The sequence below is a fragment of the Thalia democratica genome, chromosome 2 (genome assembly GCF_965202585.1).
Source record: "Thalia democratica chromosome 2, ktThaDemo2.hap1.1, whole genome shotgun sequence".
NCBI classification, from domain to species: Eukaryota; Metazoa; Chordata; class Thaliacea; order Salpida; family Salpidae; genus Thalia; species Thalia democratica.
Window position 1 is genome coordinate 87,006,794 of NC_139166.1, and position 16,097 is coordinate 87,022,890.

At 26.3% G+C, this 16,097-nt stretch overlaps 6 non-coding genes across 6 annotated transcripts; 4 read left to right on the forward strand and 2 right to left on the reverse strand.

The window, feature by feature from the left end:
- The first annotated feature begins 1,370 nt into the window (after positions 1 to 1,370).
- On the forward strand, positions 1,371 to 1,443 carry Trnak-uuu (transfer RNA lysine (anticodon UUU)). Its single transcript has one exon. It is a non-coding gene; the product is annotated as a tRNA-Lys (tRNA).
- A 4,378-nt stretch (positions 1,444 to 5,821) lies between these two features.
- Trnah-gug (transfer RNA histidin (anticodon GUG)) lies at positions 5,822 to 5,893 on the forward strand. The gene has a single exon. It is a non-coding gene; the product is annotated as a tRNA-His (tRNA).
- A 798-nt stretch (positions 5,894 to 6,691) lies between these two features.
- Positions 6,692 to 6,764, reverse strand: Trnaa-agc (transfer RNA alanine (anticodon AGC)). The gene has a single exon. It is a non-coding gene; the product is annotated as a tRNA-Ala (tRNA).
- A 6,089-nt stretch (positions 6,765 to 12,853) lies between these two features.
- Positions 12,854 to 12,969, reverse strand: Trnal-caa (transfer RNA leucine (anticodon CAA)). The gene is made up of 2 exons: positions 12,932 to 12,969; positions 12,854 to 12,899 (listed from the first exon to the last, which is right to left on the reverse strand). It is a non-coding gene; the product is annotated as a tRNA-Leu (tRNA).
- Positions 12,970 to 14,411: 1,442 nt separating this feature from the next.
- Trnap-agg (transfer RNA proline (anticodon AGG)) lies at positions 14,412 to 14,483 on the forward strand. Its single transcript has one exon. It is a non-coding gene; the product is annotated as a tRNA-Pro (tRNA).
- An 873-nt stretch (positions 14,484 to 15,356) lies between these two features.
- On the forward strand, positions 15,357 to 15,428 carry Trnam-cau (transfer RNA methionine (anticodon CAU)). The gene has a single exon. It is a non-coding gene; the product is annotated as a tRNA-Met (tRNA).
- The last annotated feature ends 669 nt before the right edge of the window (positions 15,429 to 16,097 follow it).

The window sequence follows — 16,097 nt, forward strand, 5'->3', positions numbered from 1 at the left end:
TATTGAATTTATTAAATTGAACTCAATAAATTCTTACTGACTGAACTTACAAATTCATGTTACGTCGATTTGAAAAAATTAGTCTAAGATTTAAAACTTTGAAGACTTTTAAAAAAGTTATAAATACTTGCTACAAACTGAGTAATTGTTTTCTTTTTATTTGTTAAAGTTTTGAAAGGAACTCAGTTAAATAAAATTAATAATTTTCTTAATGTATAAATATTTTAAGTACATATTTATTAGAAGTTTTACCTGACGAAAAAACTTTAAACTCAGTTAAATAAAAAAGTTATTAAATCTTATTAGTAAGTTTATTTTATCATATATTTTACAGTTTAATAATTTACTTTAAGTTTTGACCCATGCTTTGAATTTAAACTAACTGTGTAAAAAAAATATTCATAAGATGTAAACTTTTAGAGTAATAGCTTTTACCTAAAAACTGATTAGACTTGCAAAGTTTGAAAACTATTTAATTAAAAGAATTAATAATAGATATTAACAATCTTAAATTCTAAATCTGAATAATTTAATGGTAACTTTTTCAAAACGACTGATAATTGTATTATAAACCGTTTTAAATGCGAACTTAAAAAGCGTGTTTATGAAATATATTTCTTCTGATTAAATTTATAATTATACAAACAGTTTATGTAAGCACTCTGGGTATTTTGATTATTTCACATAATTAAATAGTTTTTAAGAATAATTTCAGTTTATTAATTTGTATAAAAGTAAAACAATTGTAATAACACAATGAAAATATTTTATTATTAACTTCCTTGAACTTTTATTTGTGCACTAACTTTTAGTTTTAAATTCATACTTTATATTAATAAGTCTAGTTATTTTAAACTTAGTTGTGTTTTAATTCTTGATCATGATATTTTTTAATGCAGTTGTTTATAGAACATTAATAGTATGTGTTTTTCGTATTACAAACAAATTTTATTTTTATAAACTTAAATACTTTTGTTTTAGATGTAGCAGAACTAGTGTAGTATTTTACAATCTATAGAAAAGTTAAGTTTAAAGCAGAAGTTCATTAGTTGATGAAAAGCTGTGTTAAGTAATTAAAAAACAATAGTTTATTGTTTTATTTTTAATTTACCCCATATGTAGATATTTATTAAAAATTATTGTTTCAACATTTTATCCTAGCTTTTCAATAAAGTTATTTTAAGTAAATAGCTCATTTAAAGACATCTGGATATTTCAAGTTGAAACAATAGCTCAAAAGCTATCAAATGCAAAGTAATCTTTGAGCAAATTTGTTTCAACATATTTCAATGAGTCTTATCCAAACAAAGTTTCAATTCACATCAATAACACTTGTCTTTATAATCGCTAAAAACTAACTCCGTTCGTGAGCCTGGCTAGCTCAGTCGGTAGAGCGTTGGACTTTTAATCCAACGGTCAGGGGTTCAAGTCCCCTGTCAGGCTCCTTTTTCAAAAATTTATTTTCATGTTTAATCGAGCAATTAAGCTTCTTTTTGTTATTGCTGGCTTTCAATTTATACACTTTCATTTATGCAAGTTTTTTTTTTTAGCAGTATAAACTTTCTTTTTATTATAACAACATACTTGTTCAATAAAAATGATATGTTCTAGGCCCTAGGGTATTTACAATTCATACATTTTTAATCAATAAAGTCCTTTTAATTTTATCAACACAACAAGTTTTCAATAATTGTAAATATAATAGCTAATATAGCTGACATAATAGTAAGCCACTTGTTTAAATATGATTTAAAGTAAAAACCATTCGTTGAAAACAGCATATAAACTTTTACTATGGTTTTATTAGTCATGTATGTTTAAAACTGACATTTTTTCCAAAGAAACATTAAAATCGTTCATCCTAATGTACTTGATTATATTAGTTAGTAAAGTTTTATAGTTACCTAAAAAATAAACATATATTAGTATTGCCTTAAAAAAAAGTGCTGTGTAAATGTAAGCTGGTAAACACCAGTTAAAAATTGCATTCAATGAAATGTCCTTTGAACTATACATTAAAAATTTGTTTGTAACTTTTACTTATATATTTTATAAAAATTATTTTTCTTCAAAAGAATGATTACGTCACTACCAAGTTTAAATGTTTGTATTTTTTAAGCGAAATTCATTTTGTGTAAAAAGTTAAAACTTATGAATTTTTTTTTTGCATGATTCATTTGCTGTGATCAAAATCGGAATTAAAACTGTTTTCTATTAAAAACAATAAAAAGTAACTACAACAAAATCACTGAGTAAAGTCACTTGTTTAAATATGAATAAGAGTGAAAATACTTATATTTAATAGATTATGTTGATTATTTTTCAGTCTAAAAAAAGTTAAGTTTAATGCAGAAGCTTTTAAGATGTTTAAAAGCTTTGTTAAGTAAATTTGTAAAAAATAATTTTAAGGTAAATATATAGTATAAATAGTTTTTTAATGTACACTAAACTTTTTATGCAATGATAATTCGTTCAACCGGCATAAAAATTTAACTTTTGTGTTTTTGAACTTTTATGTTATAAATCAATTTCATTCCATTGACGACTAACGTTTATATATTTTTTCTAAAAATTATAGCACAAAGATGTGTTATTAATTGTAAAATAAACTTTACTCGTAAATTTAATATAGGCACATATGTTATACTAGCTTAGGGGTCGGCAAACTACGGCCTGCTTTACACTTCTCAGTTATAAACATACCTTTTAAAACAACAAAAACTAATTGTGGATCATAACTTACAATTAGGCTGTTTATTTAATAGTTAGTTATTACCAGTTCTTACTTTCTTTATCACATTTTTATTTAATGTTTATTTTTTACCATAACCTTGTTTTTTATAACTGCAAACAGCAAAATGTTTTATCTGAAAAGTTTGCTTGATAATTATAATAATCAGCCGACCCGGGAGGCTTGAAAGTGTTAGCTGAGTTTGTAGCAATACTAGCGGCAATCGACAGATTAAAGTGCTCTTTTATTGACTGTTTAAACATATTTTGTTTAGATACAGTGTTTTTATATTACTTACTACAATCATTTTAAAACAACTGCTGCCAGCGGAAAAAGAAATCCTGTAAAGTGCAGCTCGCGGCTTAAAAAGGCTGCCGACCCCTGAGTTGGGGTCGGACTAAGGGTTGTAAGTCGCGTTTTGATAAGGGCTAAAATAACAAAAAAAAAATTCAAGCACCTTTTAATACAGTAGTGGCTAATACTCTTAAGTCTCCCGTCGATCCCTTTTATAGCGCTACATGGTTATTTATCTTGATGCTGTATATTAATCTAATAATATGCAGCATTAAGAATAAAATTATCTTAAGGCTGCATATTAAAACGTAAGCTGGTTTGCACCAGTTCAAATTTGTATTTAGCGCTGCAGTCATGATGATGTACCTGATCCAATTTGCTACAGCTTATATTTTTGTTCATATCTATTATTTTGATTATATTTCATTAAAAACTGTGTTTACTTCCCTACAAAGTTCAGACGCAAATTTTGAACGAAACATTTTTTTGTGTGAAAAAGTTAAAACATTTGAGTTGAAAGTTTTTGCATGAGTTTATTTGCTTTTGTCCAAATAAGAATCTAATTAAAACGTGTACTATTTAAAAATAAAAACTTAACTATAATAAAAACACTTAGTAAAGCCACTTGTTTAAATATGAATAACAATGAAAATATTCGTTGCAATTATCATAGCAATTTGGCATAAGAGTTTTAAACCTACTATGTATTAAGCAGTCATGTTATTCTTCAAATTAATTTTCATTAAATTTACAACTAACGCTTAAATTTACTATTATAAAAGTTTGCTAGTAAAGTTTTATGTTAAAAATACATTTACCAAAATAATTAGTAATGAATTAATAAATTTTATGTTGGTTTTCACCTGCTCAAATTTGCATTCAACGATACCGGCTAAAAAACATATTCCTTATTAGCAAAAGCCAGTTTCTATTTTCTACCTTACAAACTATTTTTCCAAAAAAATAATCATCACGTCACTAAACAGTTTAGATGTACTTAATTTGCGATTTTTTTTTGTGTAAAAATGTGATTTTCAGTGAAATTTTTGAACAAGATCAATATCATTACGGTATTTACAGTCAGTAAAATGCATAGATTTTAAATAAAGCCCATACTAAAATGAAATCTCTGTTAGCCACAAAAAATCCAGCAACAAATAAAGTTCTATGTTTGATAAACTGGTTTACATCAGTTAAAATTTAAAGCTAAACTAGCCATTAGGAAATTATTAAACGCAAAGGATTGCTAGTGATTTGTTCTTTGTCTTATAAAGTATTTGTCCTTTACAACAATGGCAACGTCATTACTAAGTTTAGATGCATTTTAAGCGAATTTTTCTGTTTGAAAAAGCTGTGATTTTGATTTAAAAGATTTTGCATGAGTTTATTGCTGTATATTTGAAAGCAGAAACCAAGTTAAGAGGTTTGCTCTAAAAACAACTTTTACTTGTAACATTGGCAAATAAAAATCAGTTTGATAAATTAAAACTATACTTTAATAAAGCGAGTGTTTCGCAAACAGTATTCCGCTCAATAAGCTCATCAATGTAAATAGAATTAACATTGAAGGCATAAAGAAGATAGTAAACATTAACTATTGGCTTAAAAGTTCAAATAATTACTTCCTATACACAAAACGATTTAAAATGAAAGGATATTAAGACTTTTATAGCTTCTTCAAAAACTATTACAAGATACACAAATATCACTGGCCACATAAACTGTATACCGGTTTGCACCAGTTTAAATTTTTTTGAAGGATTAGACTATCTACACATAAAGCACTAAATTGATAGTTCCTTATTTTATGTAGTATTAATAAATTTTTCATCAAAATAATCGTTACGTCACTAAACAGTTCAAATGTACTTTACAAGCAAATTTTTTTGTATAAAAAAGTTGTAACTTATTTGAAACTTTTTGCTTAAAATCCTTACTGTATCTTTTATAAGAATATTAGTTAATAAGTTTACTATCTAAAGAATAAGTTAAACTATTTTGAAAATGTTGCAAAGTTTTAAACCCACCTAGTTTTCAAGATAAGTTAAAATATTTCTGTTATGAAAAAACTTGTTAGGTTTAAGCTTAAGTTTTAATTCCAGTATTTCTAAACTTTATTTCAGTTCATAGAAACTGAAAACTAAATTAAGTTTACTTCATCAGTGGAAATTTTCTAATCTTTAATATCTATGAAATTCAGTTATGTTCCAATGATGTTATATGTATTTAGTTTATTATATTTTACTGCAATTTTCTTTTCTATAAACAAAAAAAATCAATAACAAATAAATAACAACTGAAGCCAAAAACTTAAGTTACAATTAAACTTGTGATAGTACGACAAAATATTTTTTTCTAAAATTAGACTTATTTTAAACATTGCACAATTATGATTGTTTATAAAAGATTTTTAAGGTTTATTAAAAACTTTTAAAGTTTTAATAATTTACATGTTCTTAAAAAAATATTATTAAAATTAGCTAATAAACATGTAAAATTTACCATTACACTAGGTTAAAGTTTTTAATATAATTGAGTTTTTTTGTTCATTTACAAAAATTTAAAAACGCTTCAAACTTTTGTTTACATGTAAACTATAATAAGCTGTTAAACTTTTTAGCTGATTAAGTTTAATTAGCTGATTAAGTGTGTGTTTAGCATTAGGAGACGCGCAGCGAATTTAGAGGTATATAAACGCAATTACCAAGAACAATAAACAGCAGAGTGGCGCAGCGGAAGCGTGCTGGGCCCATAACCAGAGGTCGATGGATCGAAACCATCCTCTGCTACTTTCTCGCTGTAATCGTATAGTGGTTAGTACTTCACGTTGTGGCCGTGACAACCCAGGTTCGAATCCTGGTTACAGCACTTTTTTTTCCTAACATTTTAAGTACTGGATAAATAGTATTATATTAATGCGTTTATTTATTCTTTATTAAAAGTGCGTTAATTATTTAAGTTTTCAAGTGATTAAAACACTTTGTAAGGGAAAAATACATAATTGCTTGAAAAATTATAAACTACTTGGAAGCTTTGTCATACTTGAATTTGGTTTAATTAACTAATACTAATATATTTTTCTGAAGTTATTCAATGTTGTCTAAACACATGTACTTAACTTTTCAGTTTCAGAAAAAAAATATTTATCTTTTCGTTATGTCATTTACTAAAAACTTGGCTTAACACTTTAACTAAATAAATGTTTTTTTAATAAACAGTACTACAATACAACACCTTAAGTTTACATCTAACAGCTTTACAATATAGCTGTTTCAAACTATACCTTGTAGTTAACAAGTTTTTTTAAACTTTAAGTTCAATTCTATTTGAATACGGTTTAGTGTTAATGTTTCAAATTGTTTGTGTTTTGTTTGTCTTAAATTTGAGTAGCGAGGACGTCCAAGAAGCTGTCAGGCAGCACAGTACGTTGTGGTACCAACTATTTCCCAGCCATATTCAATGAACCGCGTTAAGTTTGATCAGAAAATTATAGAAAGTTTAATTTCTCTCAAAAAATGCTTTTAGATGCTCTATAAGCATAAGTTTTTAACTCAGTCTGTGCTTTCATTTGGTTGTATTTTTTTGGAAAAATTAAAACGCCTGTATTTTATAGAGAGAGGAAGGTTATAATGATATAGTGCAGTTTAATTAACTAATAAAATGAGGTGGAGGTGCCGGGCATCGATCCCGGTGCCTCGCGCATGCTAAGCGCGCGCTCTACCATCTGAGCTACACCCCCACGCGTTTAAAATCGAATTATTGCGTTTATAAACTTGATAAAGGCGAGTTCAAATCTATCGGTGAACTTACTTCATATGCGCAAAGGAAGTAATAAAGCTCATGTTACTTTTCACCAGCTATTTAATAACTTGATTACTTTTCACATAAAAGCTACTTATCTTCTTATAGCTTAACAGTTTTAGTTGTTAATAATAATTATTTAACTAATGAAACTGGCTAACAAATTGTTCTATTAAAAATAACAACTATGTATCAATACTGTTTTTAATTGAAAATACTTAAAACCATTCTAATTTATTATCTAAAAAACTTGAAACAAATAAAAAATGTAGAAGAACAAACAATAAAATAAATATTACAACTTATAAACAAACTTAAGAAAAAGAAGTATATAAGAAATTCTGTTCAAAACATCACAAAAGTTTATCAACAGCTACATCTAAACCAAATAAACCATAACTTCAAATCTAGTTGATACAAGTTTTTTCAAATCAATTTTTACTTGAATTTATACTTCATCAGTTACTGTAGTTTTAACATAAGTTTATACTACTACTACTACTGATTAATTTTATACTAATCTAAAGTCGTCTGATTCACTTTAAAATAACTTATTGTTTTTGTTAAAAATTGATTTTGTATGATAAGAGTTTTTAAACTTCTTTAAATTTATACAAAATTGATTATTAGTTCATTTTAAATTTCTCAAAAGTTCAACCAAATAGTCATTAAGTAAACAAAAAATACATGTTTGTTATATTTATAGCTTATTTTGTCATAAAAAACTTGTAAATATGTAATCGAAAGAAACATGTTAAGATGAGCTATAAACTTTTATATTTTGTTTGTTTAGAGCTTTTTTGTAAAATGAAACTAAATTTCAACGAAATATTATTCAGTTTTAAAACAGATTTTTGAGCTAAACACATTTTTACAAATAATGGAAATGAAACTTTTTGTTTTAACATTTTTAGCAATTGTCCAGCTTACTGTCAGTGAAAACAACTCATCCAATGTAGTTAAACCAGGTCAGTTGGAAGTTTAACCTTTAATCTAAACTAGAAGTAAATTTATAGCTTTGTAAAGGCATTTTAATTTGAATTTTAGTTATCTTGCTTAAAAAATTATAAGTTGTTAAAATTAAAGTTACTATAAGAATATGAGCTACATTTTTAAACAATATTTTAACTGATGCAATTTATGTTTGTATAAATATAAATATATAATTTATAACATATTTTATGAAAATTAAAATTTTGGAAATGTGATATTTCAATGATAACTTGGTAATTTTCCAGGGAAAGTCCCCAACTTTTTATTTTTCAGGGAAAGTCCCGTGGTTGAGAAACCCAGATGACGACATGACGAGCAAGATAGTGGGAGGGACGGACGCTTACTTGGGGGAATACCCGTACCAATGCTACCTGCAAATAAGGGTTTCCATGACAATGGCTAGCAGTTGTGGGTGCTCAATTGTTAGTGATGAGTGCGTGGTCACTGCTACACACTGTACTGTTGGGTGGGTTGTTTGATTAGTAGTTAATAATTAAATGCATGTTAATTTGAAAACTAATTACTCAATCAAACTATCAAAAAAGAAAAATGGACTTTAAATTTGTTTATTCGTTTATTGCGTTCAAAAATGCAGTTTGCTACTAGTTTTAAGTTCATCAGTGTATGATTTTTTAGTATTTTGCAACAAATTTAAGTTATAATATGCCGCTTGAACAGATAATTTTTGTCTATACTGTTTATGCTTTATGTACTATTATTACCAGAAAAGTTTTAAAATGTAATAAAACACATTGCTGTAATATTTCAGCAAATCGGCCAGTGTTATGTTAGTGGCAGTCGGTTTTGTGAATTTTGATGACCTTAATCGAGGTAAAAACGGAAAAACTGTGAATGTTGCACGGAAAATCGAGTACCCAGGTTTTATTTTACTTTTTATTTAATGAAGTACATCGTAATAAATTGTTTAATTTTCTGTTAACTGTATAGATTAAAATAAGTTTCGTGATTAAAGTGTTAAGCTTAATAGGTGCACTGCTAGAACTAAAATTCCAAGCCTTACTTAAAGTCGGACAATATCTAAAACTTTTATATTTTCTAAGATTTTTTCTTCTTGTTTTAAAACTAAACAAGCTTTAAACAGTAGTTTAAGTCTCTGTATAAAAGTATTTAAATCTTGTTTAAACTTACATTGCTTACAAAAAAGACTTGTTAATGCTTTGAAAAACTCCAAGTTAAACAACTAATAAAATGTTACACAGGGTATACTGATCCCAACGAAGGAAAAGACATTACACTATTGAAACTGAGGACAAAACTAAAGTTTGACGAATATATTGACAAAATTAACTTGCCACCCCAAGGTGTCGACATTCCTGTGGGAAGTACTTGTGTCATTACTGGGTTTGGCGCCCTTTCTGAAGGTTGTTTGTTTAATAATTGTTTTTTCTCTAATTAGTTATTAGCTTTCCTTGCAAAACGCAATTCAAGTTCTAATTTTACATAGTACTTTGTTGTTGTAGCTGCTTACAAACTAATACTTTTGCATATGTAACATTTTTTATTCTAGTTAGTTATTTGATTACCTTGCAAAAAAAGTTATACAAGTACTAATTACTACAGTATATTTTTTGTTATAGCTTAGAAATCAAATTAATATTTTTTGCATATGTTAAATCTTTTAATAACTAACTATTAATAACTTTGTTGTAGCTGTACAAAACAGTTATAGTTTTAAACTTTTATAAACTATAATTAATTTTTTAAGTATTCTAAGTTTTTATAAAACATTTTTCTACTGTTAATAATTTAAATAAAACACACAAAAAACTGAAACAGGAGGACAATCATCGAAACGTTGCAGAAAGCAAATGTAGAAGTATTTAGCAACCAGCAATGTGAAGATTGGTACTCTAAACTGGATAGGATATTTGAAATGATCTATACATCATTATGTGCTGGGTAAGTTTTATTTTTATTAAAAGATGGTAAAAGATGGTAACTGTGATTTTATAAAGATTTATACTAAATAGTTTACTTTTAAATAAATATGATAACTTACTCTAACGAACCTTGTTTAAAATTAGAGGCTTAATGGTTGTCAATTTTGCTGTCAAGCTTTAAAAAACAAACAAAATGACTATTAAATATGATGACTATTAAATGTTTGCGTTCATAAAAAGTTTTTTCTTTACATTTTAATTATTTTTCAGAAAAGCGTACGGTACAATCGACTCATGCCAAGGTGACAGCGGCGGACCACTTGCTTATTACGAGGACGGCAAACCGTACTTGCACGGAATAACCAGCTTTGGGTACGGGTGTGCGCGACCCATGTACCCAGGAATATACACCAGGGTTTCTGAGTATGCGGACTGGATGCGAAAAATTATCGGTGAAAGTCAGTTTTCATTCAGAGGTTAATCGATAAAATTGAGTTATTGTATTGTAAAATTAGCGTCTGTATAGTTTCATAAATACAAAAACATTTTTTTATGTATTAGATAAGTGTTTAAGCGTTAAACTGTTCTACAAGAACTATTAATTTTCTAAACTTCCATAAAAAATGAAAGTTTTTTTGAAACGAAAAAAAAAAATGGTCTAAAAATTTATATTGTTAGGTTTCAATACTATACCATTTTTGATATCAAACTAATGAACTTTTGAAAAAAATAAAAGCATTCAGTTTTAAAACAAAGTATGTACTTCTTAAAAATCCAAGTAATTGCATAGCTTTGTTATTGGATTGCCTTAAAAAAGCTTTCTGACAAAAGTTACATTGCTTTAAAGTTTTTTAGACACTATCTAGAAGAAATAAACATCAAGTTATTAAATTTTACTTATAAAATTTGTATTTGCATTTGTAACATTTTTTTTTAACTTTATATTTAGTTTGAAGTTTTATTAAAACAGTTTTGAATAATAAAAAATTTCAAAATGTGTGCATGCTTACTTAAACAAGCAAATTACTTGATGAAATAAACAATAAACATTTATTAAACTCAGTTACAAAAATATTGAGGTTAAACTAAAAATAAAGTGCATAAAATTATTAGAATACAATTTTTTTAAATATTACCAAAAAAAAAAAAAATTCAAAAATTCATTCAGAAACTATCAAAGTATTTTCTTACAAATTTATGTTGAAAAACGTGTTTTAAAGTACACATTTTTAGCAAACACACAAGTTTAAAAACTGTCTTACATTAAAATTTTCTCAAATCATAAAGTTAAACTAAAAACAAGCACAAAATTTTCAAAAGATACATAGAGAAAATATCAAATTGTTTGTATGTTAAGTGATGTTAAAAACCTGCTTTAACTTTCATGCGTTTATTGTAAAGCAAACACACAAGTTTAAAAGTTTAAATATTTTCTCAATTGAGCTTGTCAAACACAGATGAAATTGACTTTTGTAGTCATGACGACGACGCGTGCAGTGAACACGCTTCATGCATGAGTGATTTCGACGGTTATAAGTGTATTTGTAACGATGGATATGTTGGAGATGGTTTAAACTGCGATGGTTTGTTTTATTATTTTTAATATTTGTTTTAAATATTTTTTAGCGATAACTTTACCTGAAAGTTGTGACTAATATGTTTTTAAGCTATTAACAAATAATTAGCTGTATATAACAAATCTTAATGTATATGTTTTTTTTTTAAGCTACTCCAAATTTTATTTGGTGTTAGTTTTTTGAGAGTCTATAAAAAGTGTTTGAAAAGTTAGTTTCAGTTTATTTCCAATTTTGAAATACTTACAAACTTCGTTTTTTGGTATTGACCAACACTATACTATACTGTTTTTTTCATTAGTTCTAAGCCTAATAAGTTTAAAATTTCAAAAACTTTTGATCGAAATCAAAACTACTTAAAACGTTATGTTTTGATTTGTTTAAAGATTTTTTTATTTTGAGTCAAGTGATTTTAGTTGCATAAATTAGTTTATAAGGCTATGTGCTTTAATTACATTTTAAGTATTGGGGTTAGGTTTTCAAAAAGCTTTTAAAGCAATTGTACTGTTTTTTTCCTTGGAATAATACTGTTTAGTTAGACTAACTTAGAAGAAAAAAAACATTACTGGTACTTTGTTATAATTAAAAATAACATAAAATTTATTAACTTATATACGCCTAACTAATGAATGGTATTTTGTTCAAACTAATACATTTCGACAAACGAATATAAAAATATACTAAACAACATCAACTACAGATGATATTTTGTATACAAAACTAGAAAGCTTCAAAAAAAGTAAACTTCCTTTAATTACACAATTAAAACTAACGTAAAATGATAGTTAAAAAAGTTTTCAAAACTTTAAAGTAGTTGAAGTATTTTCATTATTTTATTTTTAATAAAGCTCTAATTTATGTATACATAAGTTAATGAAAATATTTCAACTACTTTAAAGTTTTGAAAACTTTTTTAACTATCATTTTACGTTAGTTTTAATTGTGTAATTAAAGGAAGTTTACTTTTTTTGAAGCTTTCTAGTTTTGTATACAAAATATCATCTGTAGTTGATGTTGTTTAGTATATTTTTATATTCGTTTGTCGAAATGTATTAGTTTGAACAAAATACCATTCATTAGTTAGGCGTATATAAGTTAATAAATTTTATGTTATTTTTAATTATAACAAAGTACCAGTAATGTTTTTTTTCTTCTAAGTTAGTCTAACTAAACAGTATTATTCCAAGGAAAAAAACAGTACAATTGCTTTAAAAGCTTTTTGAAAACCTAACCCCAATACTTAAAATGTAATTAAAGCACATAGCCTTATAAACTAATTTATGCAACTAAAATCACTTGACTCAAAATAAAAAAATCTTTAAACAAATCAAAACATAACGTTTTAAGTAGTTTTGATTTCGATCAAAAGTTTTTGAAATTTTAAACTTATTAGGCTTAGAACTAATGAAAAAAACAGTATAGTATAGTGTTGGTCAATACCAAAAAACGAAGTTTGTAAGTATTTCAAAATTGGAAATAAACTGAAACTAACTTGCAAAACATAATTGAAACTAGCTTATTGCTAAAACAGGAATTTAGAGCAAAAATTATCGAAAAAGTGTCAGAAGTGGGATTCGAACCCACGCCCACAATTGTGGACCAGAACACTCAGCATCGCGTTGCGATGAAGCATTTCGCTTGAGTCTGGCGCCTTAGACCACTCGGCCATCCTGACAGATGACGATAAGCACAACATAGCGTTTATAAATGTGTAAGCATTTAATAGCTAACAGCATTATTGCTTGAACTTATTACTAGTGCTTTGTTGTAAACAAACATAACTTAAAGTTCACTAACTTGTATGCTTAACTAATAAATTGTGTTTTGTTTAAGTATTTTTGACTTTTGTAGTGTTAAAAACAAGAAGCATTCAAATTAAATTTTAATTAAAAATAATTTCATAAAAATACATTACTAATATGTTTGATGCTTATATACTAACTAGATAAATATGCTTGACTTGGACTATTAAGATAAAAAAATTATATAAGCTGGTTAAATGTGCATAAGTATCTACTTTGTATTGATTTTTGTTTATATTGATAAATATTAAAATGCAAGCTTTTCAAAACAAGGCTACCAAAAATTTTAAAAATACTCACAGTTGTAATAACTTTATAAGTAATTACTTAAAATAATTTTTTTATTGATTTCAACAAAAAATAAGCTTTCACTTAGACAAGGTTAGCAGCATATAACCTTTTGTAAAGAAAAAACTTGTTAATAAAAAAAAAAAAAAGTTTATTTTGGTTTTTTAAAACAAAAAACTTCTTCTTTTTTTTTCATTTTAAATTTTTATATTTTCTATTTTTTGTTAGTATACATACTTTAACTTTGTTTGCATATTTAAATCAAATCTAAATATTTTGAGCTTATAATTTTATTTAAACTTTATACAATGAGTGCTAAATAAACTTTATTTTTGTAAAACAAAGCTTAAACATAAGCTAGTTTTCTTTTGGAAACGTACAAATTGTACCAAGTGAATAGCTTACCCGTGTTCAGTTGATTTTAGTTAGTCTAAATTTAAACAAACTCTATTATGTTTAAAATAAATTAAATTTTTGGTTATGGTAAGCAGCATATAGAAAAGTGTAGTGACTGTGAGCACTATATATAAAATAGAACTCCGTTAAGTGTAAATATTTTAAAATTAAGTTTAGTGATTTTGAATTTTTTTTATGTTCAATATAGTAAGTGAAAAGTAGTAGACCAATGTAAGTAAGTCCTACATTTTTTCTTAAACTTGTATAACTTTCTAATGGTTTATAAACTCGTTTAAAGTTTTGTTTCAAGTTTTGCTTGCAAACGAAATAAATAAATAATTAATTTGTATCTAGGTCTAATTTTGGTAAATAAAGCAACTATTCTAACCGTAAAATATATTTTGCTAAATGAAAGCACTAGTTATTTTCAATAAATTTTTATTTATTGGTTTTTTTGATGTTATTTAAAAATATTTAGTTGCATATAATAAAAATTTTCGTTGATGAAGGCATTTTAAAGTTCAAACCAACTAAAACCAGATGCTATGATTATTGATGCAATCAAAAATCTTATCATTACGTCACAAAACAAGTGAAGTTTATAAACGCAAAACGTTGATTGTCAACAAGTGGCCCGTTGGTCTAGGGGTATGATTTCCGCTTAGGGTGCGGGAGGTCCCGGGTTCAAATCTTGGACGGGCCCTTGCTTTTTTCTACAACTAGCTTTGTTTTGAATAATTATGCTTTCTAGTTTTTTTAACGATTCTCGTAAACTAACTTGTTTTTATGAAATACTACAAATTCATATGCAAAGCTTAATATATGAGAATACTATGTAGAATAACCAACAGTGTTATTTATAAAGCAATTGTTAATAATACCTAGCGTTTTTCGAGTAAAAACAATGTGATTTTTAAATTAAAGCTTAAAACTTCATTAAAGTCACAATCATTAAACTTTAAAGTAACATTTTCAAATTTAATCATATTCTCCAATTTAAAGTTACATTTTAAGTAAAACTGCAAGTGTTGTGCTTACTTGGTTTACATGTTTAAACAGTTTTAAAAAGGTTTAGGTTTTATTTACTAAACTGCTAAAACTTTTTTAGTTGATTATTTGTTTCAATATTCTCAGTAAATTGTTGCCATGGTTTTACACGACTTAATTTCATAATTTCAAATGCACATTAAACACAGCTTGTATAAGTTTTTTCTTAAGATAAACAACCTTGGTTTAATCTATTTGTTTATTTTAACATAGATAACACATTTTTTTTAAACATATGTTGCTTAATATGACAAATAATTATAAGTTCAAATAGTTTAACATAATGTTTTAAATGATTAATTTTATTTAAACAAGATATTTGAAGTTACATAGAAGTCTACATTGAAACTAAAATAACTTAATGACTAATTACTACCTTACAGTAGAAAATAGTTTTATATAATAAGTTAGCTTGTAAACTGTGATAAATATTCTACTTAATTGGTTGATTAGGCAAGTGACTATAAAAGTTTGTTTAGATGCGTATCGAGTTTTGAGTATATAAACGCAATTAGCACGAACTACAAGCAGCAGAGTGGCGCAGCGGAAGCGTGCTGGGCCCATAACCCAGAGGTCGATGGATCGAAACCATCCTCTGCTACTTTTTCGCTGTAATCGTAAAGTGGTTAGTACTTCACGTTGTGGCCGTGACAACCCAGGTTCGAATCCTGGTTACAGCATCTTTTTTATTTTTACTTGTTTAACAAACGTTTATATTTGTTTATATAATAAGGAGTTACTGTTAGTTAAAACACTTCTTTCAAAATTTTTAAAAGTGTTTATAAAGAAGATACTATTAAAATTTATTGTTATAACTTTGTATGAAAATTTTCTACTAATAAAAACTTTGGAAAAATTAACTAACAGAAAACAAAAGTCTTATCATATAAAGTTATACTGAGAAATTTTCACTATAATGTGATGAACAACTTAAACTTTAAATTAGCAAGGTTGCATATTAGATAGACTTGGAATTATTAAACTTTTATTCATTCAAACCTAGTTAAACATTTCTTCAAAAAATTTATGAGAACATGATTTTACTTCATCAGAATTTAGTACTATACATACAAGTTACTCTGACTTAACTAATTAGTTTACTCACTATTGACTCGTATCTTAAACAAATACTTATAAGCATAATCCTTGATATGTTACTTAAAAATTTGTGAGCTACCACATTATAACTAAATTTCTTAAGCAACAAAAAAAAACTGCGAAATTGTATTTAGTTAACAAGTTATTTTATATAAAAACTTACCTTTAAACT